This window comes from Notamacropus eugenii, chromosome 2 (genome assembly GCF_028372415.1).
Source record: "Notamacropus eugenii isolate mMacEug1 chromosome 2, mMacEug1.pri_v2, whole genome shotgun sequence".
Classification (NCBI taxonomy): Eukaryota; Metazoa; Chordata; class Mammalia; order Diprotodontia; family Macropodidae; genus Notamacropus; species Notamacropus eugenii.
The window spans coordinates 79,946,330-79,953,346 of record NC_092873.1 but is presented as its reverse complement, the minus strand read 5'-3'; positions in this window follow the sequence as shown (position 1 = coordinate 79,953,346).

Below are 7,017 nucleotides of genomic sequence, written 5' to 3'. Positions count from 1 at the left end.
TTTCTGGTGGGTACTTCTGTAATCTTTCTGTCAGCACGTTTTTGGTTTTTGGTTTTTTGCTTTAAGGCTGTATCTGGACTTGTTGTGGGTCTCTATCCTTCTCAGGGTTTACCTCCTGGGTATTTTTCAAACTAAGATATTTCTCAAACTATTTAGATTGGAGGTGGGGTGGGGAGGTGAGCTTAGGTCACAAATACTAGGGTATTTGCTGTATGGCCTAGCACTCTGTGATAGACTTATCAGATTTGTGGATGACACAAAGCTGAGAGGCACAGCTAACATGTTGGATGGCACACAGTCAGGTTCTAAAAGGATGTTGACAGTCCATGAGTTAACAAGCATTTATTAAGTCCCTACTATGTACCAGGTACTGTGCTAAGTGTTGGAGACATAAAGAAAGGCAAAAGACAGTCCCTATTCTCAAGGAACTCACATTTTAGTGGGGAGCCAACATGCAAAAACTATATACAAATATATATACAATACAGACTAGGGATAATCAATAGATAGAAGGAACGCATATTAAAAGGGATTCCATGAATTCACTCACATATCTATGCTGATGCTTCTCAGATTTGTTTATCCAACCCTAACCTCTCTCCTAACCTCCAGTCTCACATCTTCAACTCTCTTTTAGCCATCTCAAAATGGATTTCTTGTAGACATTTCAAACTGAACTCATTATCTTTCTCCCCAACACTTTCTCCTCCATTTCTAACTTCCCTATTGGGGGTACCACCATCATCCCAGTCTCCCAGGCTCTCAATATAGCTTTCATCCTTGGCTCCTCACTTCTTACCTCCATATGTAATCTATTCCCAAGTTCTGTCAATTGAACTTTCAGAACACCTTTTATACACAACCACTTCTCTCCTCTGACACTGACTCCACACTGATGCAGCCCTCACCTGGTGAGCCATACCCTGATGGTTGGTCTCTGTAACAGCATGGACCCTGGCATAGACAAGAGGGCCTGCTGTACAGGTTCTTAGATCTGCTTTTCTAAAAGGAAAGCAATTTTTGAGGGATCAGTAATCTACTTTCATCAAGCACATATATCATTCAATTAGTTCAGGGGGAAAAGTCAGCATCCTGAGCTTCAGAGAAAATACAAATAGAAATTACAAACAGAAAGACCAACAGACAGGGCTTCCAACTGTCTGACCATAGACAATAATACATACATTGTTACCAGAGAAAGAAGCACTAACATCTGGGTTTTCAAAGCCGAGGGGCTCTTTAATGGCTACCCAGAGTCTCATCAGGCTCACACGAACCTTCTTCCAAAAACTAAGCCCCAAAGTAAAACCTCACCTCAGAGTATAAATATATATACACACACTTTTCAGAGAGGGAGGGCATAACTCTCAGTGACCCAGTGCCTCATTAGAAATTAACAAAAGGTATTAATGGGTGGGAAAGATCTTTAACTCTTCCCCCTCATCCACCATTAACCTTACATTAACATTACAGTCTCTCAGCCTCAAATCTCCAGTCCACTCAACTGTCAAACTGATCTTCCTTAAGCATAGATCTGGTCATGCTTCTTTTCTCCCCCCATTCAGGTAAGCCCAGGTGGCTCCCCATCACCTTTAGAATCAAATAAAAATCCTTTGTTTGGCTTTTAAAGCTCTTCATCACCTGGCATCTTCCTACTTTCCCAGGCTTCTTACACCTTACTCATTTGGGGCCTTCTTGCTGTATCTCAAACAAGACACTTCATTCTGACTGTAGGCATTTTCACTGCCTGTCTCTCATGCCTGGAATTTTCTCCCTTTTCATCTCTTCCTCTGGGTTTCCCTGGCTTCTCCTTCAAGCCTCAGCTGGTCCCATCTTCTGAAAGAATTCATTCTCAGTCCTTTATACAGGGGTTGTTTTCATGTTATCTCTCCCATTAAACTGAGTTCCCTAAGAAGAGGGACTGTCTTTTGTCTTCTTTGTATTTCCAGCGCTCATCACAGCATCTGGTACATAGTAGGTACTGGTTGTTGACTGACTGACCAAGAAGGATCTTGAATTATAGATTTAGAGGGATCTATTCCAACTTTATCATTTTACAAATAAGGAAACTGAGACCCAGAAAATTCTTGTCCAAAGTAGCAATTGCATAGGTAGTAAGTGATTAATGTGGAATTCAAACTCAGATCCTCTGAATCCAAATTTGACACTCATTCCATTTCACCCCATGTATCAATCCTTCATTCCATTTCTACACATTCCTTCTCTGACCTAGTGGAGCCAAAGTTAGACTAGAAGCAGCTCTGTGCTTCTTTCTATTTTTGTGTGTCTCTCCTGAGGTTTCCTCTTGAATTTCCCTCCTTTAATCCACAAGAGAGAAATGTGATTATCCCTCTGATATTCTGTGAAACTCATTCTACTCTGCCCCTGACGTTGGTCCAGCAGCTGAAGGAGGGGCCTGAGAACCTGAGGAGTGGAGGGAGGAGACTTGGGGAGACCTAGTTGTTAGGCAGCTGGGGGTCAGGGAGGAGCATCAGAGCTGATAGGAACAGAGGAAGGGAAAGCATGGAGCCTGTGGTAGAGCCCCCAGATGTTTGTGTGCCTGAGAGGCAGAGTTATGGATTAAGGGTTGAGTTGGGGGTAGGGGAGGAGCTGAGCAGGGTGGGGGGAGGTAGAATGGAGGCTCATTGTCCAAGCAGGGGGAAGTCCTTTGTTTTCTCTCTTCCCCTGGCAATCCAAGCGGATGTGAGCTTGAGCCCTCTCCCTTCTCCCCCACCATGCCAAGATCCCCCACCCCCACCCAACCTGCCTTTGTGTCACTAACAGGACTAGAAGGAAGGTGAGTGCTGGACACCTGGGTCGCAGGAGGGGATCTGAGCATAAGTGTTGACTAGGAGCTGGTAAGCCTGGGTCCTGGAAGAAGACTTGGAATGGGAGGAACATGATGCCTCAGTCCTGGACTGACCAATAGAATTCAGCAGAGTAGGTTCTCTCATCTCTCCCAGCATAGTGCCTAGGGAGGGGCAGGAAGACAGAGCTGGGTGGGGACCAGGGAAAGAGGGCAATGGGTCAGATTTGGCTAGGAAAGGGGGTGGGGAGTTGGGCCCCACTGAAACTAAAGATAATGCAGTGTCTCTGTTTTCTTGGAGCTTTCTCCTTTCCCCTGCTTTGTGCCCCTGAAGGCAGAGGTGGCCTGCCCCACCCCTCTTACTCCACACCTCTTCTTGCCCCCAGCATCCTCTATGACTATCGCACACATACTTGTAAGCAGGGACGCAGTATAGAGTAAATCCAGGTACCTCGATGCTACTTTCTACTGCTCCTCTCAGCCTTCCTGCCTTTTGCACCCTAGACATCCTGTCCCTTAGGCCCACTCCCTTCCAGGAAACAGGAGGCCTGCCTCCCATCTCTTGTTGCTCTCCTGGGACCTAGGGGTCTTATGCCTTCCCTTCCTTCAAATTAAGATTGCTCTGTCAGTGATTCTAAAGGAAGGGCTCCCTTCTCTTTCCATCCCTTTTGTTTTCTGGAGGTTCAGGAAACTGTCAGGGCAGCTGCCAAGTACTCATCTGCTTCTGGTGCCCAGGGGGTCAGGGACCACTATGTTCGGGCCTGGGAAATTGGGGTAGGGTGGGGTAATGATTACCCCACTCATAGGCTCATAGATTTAAAGCTTAAAGAAATCTCAGGGGTCATCTAGTCCAACAACCTCATTTTAGATATAAGAAACTAACGCCCAGGAAGGTAGTGATTTGATCATGGTCCAAAAGGTAATAAGTGGCAGAATTAAACTCCAAACCCAGGTCCTCTAACTCCAAATCCAATATTCCTTACACTTTATTATGCTATTTCCTCAGGGTGGAACAGCCAGAAAGTTGGAGGACTGTGTTTCCTCAGGAGTAGGGGAGATACTTAGAGTAGGTTAGGGGGTGGTGGAAAGATTACGGATGCCTGGGCTGCTAAGGTGGGTCCAGGATTGATCTCACAGTGGAATGTAGGAAGCTTGGTCCTAAGGATCAAAGGACTCAGCCAACCTCACTGCTCAAAGCGCTTCATTAGCTCCGTAAAGTCCAATTCAATTTAACAAAAATTTTTAAGTTCCTACTTTAAAGGTACTGTGGACCTGGCACTATTTTTTGGAAAGAAAAAACTGAAAACAGCAGTCCCAGCTATATGTGTATATTTGTGTGTGTGTGTGTGTGTGTGTGTGTGTGTGTGTGTATAAATACAAGATAATTTGAGGAGAGAGAGGGAATTAACAACAGGAGGGACCAAGGAAGACTTTAGAGAGGAGGTGGTAAGGGACTTGAGTTTTAAAAGGAGGCAGGATCTTGAGGATGAAAAGAGGAAAAAGTGAATTTCAGGCCTGGGAATAATTTACAGAGCTGGGAGACTGAGTTTTGGTTGTGTTTATGGAACAGTTAAAATAGGTCAATTTGTCTAGAAGGTAAAGTACCTACAGGAAGAGTCATATGAGATAAGGCTAGATAGGGAGGTAGGGGTCAGATTGTGGAAGGGCTTAAAAGCCAGGTGGAGGAGATTGAATTTTACTCCAGAGCTAATAAAGAATCACAGAATAGCAAGGGAGTGACATGGTCAGATCCATGCCTTAGGAAAATTATTTGCCCTTGAGGAAACGGGATTAGAAAGGCAAAAGTGCATGCGTGGTCATCCTTCGTTGCTGAAGAAGATCGTGCCATCAGAGAAATGATGACATGACTTCACTTTGTTTTGAGTGAGGGAGGGCTATGCAGGTCACCAGCCTCACTTCTCCTCCAGAACCATCTGAATCCAGTGACCAGATATTCATCAGGATGACTGGAGATGACTCAGGATGAGGCAGTTGGGGTTAAGTGACTTGCCCAAAGTCACACGACTAGTGAGTGTCAAGTGTCTGAGGTGAGATTTGAACTCATGTCATCCTGATTCCTGCACTGGTTCTCTATCCACTGCACCACCTAGCTGCCCAACAGAAAGGAAAGAGACTGAAAGTAGGGAGATCAATGAGGAAGCAATTAAAATAACTGAGGTCAGAGATGATGAGGGCTAGAACTAGGAAAGTAACCATGTAAACAGAAAGAAGGGGATAGAAGAGAAAGAGGCAGCAGGAGCAGTATTGACATGATTTGACCACTGATTGGCTGTCACTCATCCAGTGAGCATTTATGAAGCATCTTCCATTTGCCAAAAAACCTTTGCTAGGTGCTGGGGATATACATACAGAGAATGAAACAATTGCAATTCTCCAGGACTTTATATTCAAATGGAGAGACAAGTCCATATGTAAACAAAGCGAGCTCTGAGTTCAGTGTCTGAGCATATGCAGCATGCTGAGCTGATTTACTTCTCATGCAGAAGAAGCTTACTTTTGCAAAGATGTGATAACATGTAATGGCAGAGCCCTGCTCTCCAATTCAGAACATGCACAAGTATTATTTCTGGTATGCTTACCATGTGAAAAAGGGGAGTCTTTTGATTGGTTGCTGAGCTAGAACAGAGGATGCATTCAAAAGGCCCTAACCAGCCAAGGCATTTTCTTTTTCCTTCCTGGCTTTGTTTGAGTGAGGAGGCCAACCCAGTGTGGGGAGAGATGCCTCAGGCGCTTATCTCCCCACCTGAGCCTCCACCTTCTGGCCCTCCTGTTCCTTCTGTTGTCTAGTTTTTTCCTACTCTTAATTGAAGGGATGTTAAAAATGACTATAACTTTGTGAGCTTCAAAATGTTAACAATAGGGAGAACACACCAGAAAAACTGGCTGCATTTGCAGTCTGAAGTAAAAGAGAGTTAGTTGTGCAGTTTTCCTGGTCTATGCAGGATATCCAAGAATAAAAGCCTTGGGTATAGAGTCTGTCCCTGATGACCATATGGTTCTCTCAGATGAGTCCTCACATGTAGCACAGGCTCTGATGTGTTTATCCCAATTTATGTTCACCCTGACAAGCCTGGTCCCCAGATCAAGGCTGGCCACATCCCTTGGTTAGGCCTGAGGAGCTATAGATGACTTTTCTAATGTCACAGCTCAAGTCCCAATTCTGGCATATTTTCTTCAAGATGCTGCCCATCATTTCATTTAAGTAATTACCATCAATCAGCTTTTATATAGGAATGTTTGCTGAGAAGAAAAAGCAAGAACAGAAGTTACAAACAATTCTCCCCTATACCACTTCTGTATTTGGGGAGAATGGGATTACATTTAAAGAAAAATCTTCTTTTCTCTTTCTTAGAGTGGGATTAAACAAAAAAAAAACCAGTCCTTTTTTTTCCCCTTCCTTCCTCCCTCCTTCCCTTTCTTTCCTCTTATCTCTTTCCATCCTTCCTCTCTTTCTTGGACCTCTGACTTCCATTGCTGACCTGGACTGGGCTGGTATGACTTTTCCAGAAGCCTCAGTTCCCCCACTATTACAGAGGTACTGTTGCATTATTATTGTTTGGTTGTTTTTCAGTCATGTCCGACTCTTTGTGAGCCCTTTTGGGGTTTTCTTGTCTAAGATACCGGAGTGCTTGGACATTTCCTTCTTCAGCTCATTTTACAGGTGAAGAAACTGAGGCAAACAGGGTTAAGTGACTTGTTCGGGATCGTATAGCTAGCAAATGTATAAGGCCAGATTTGAACTCAGGTCTTCCTGATTCTAGCTGCTCCATGAAGCTGCCGCTAGAGAACTATTATTACAGAAATAGACAAAGCATGTATACAAAGAATCTGCCCTACCAAATTTATTCCAAATGCAGCATAACCACTGGCTGAGTCTCAGCTGCTACTGCTCTGCATCAAGTTCACTTTTTAAGGCCTCTGCCATTGCCTCGTTTGTATGTAGCTTCTGACAATTCCCAGCAGGGACTCAAGCTCTCAGACTTGTGGTGCTCAGTACTCTGACCTTGTGAAGCTCACAAGGTTATAGCCATCTCCAAAGCTCTTCATTTAAAATCAGGAAAGTATAGCCACGGCAGAGACCAAAGAGCTCACCGGCGGGTGGGGAAAAATGGACCAAGATCTCTCTCCAGACCAATAGCCTTATGAAATCTTTGAGGTATGTCAAAGGCTCCAAAGAGATCAAGAAGGAT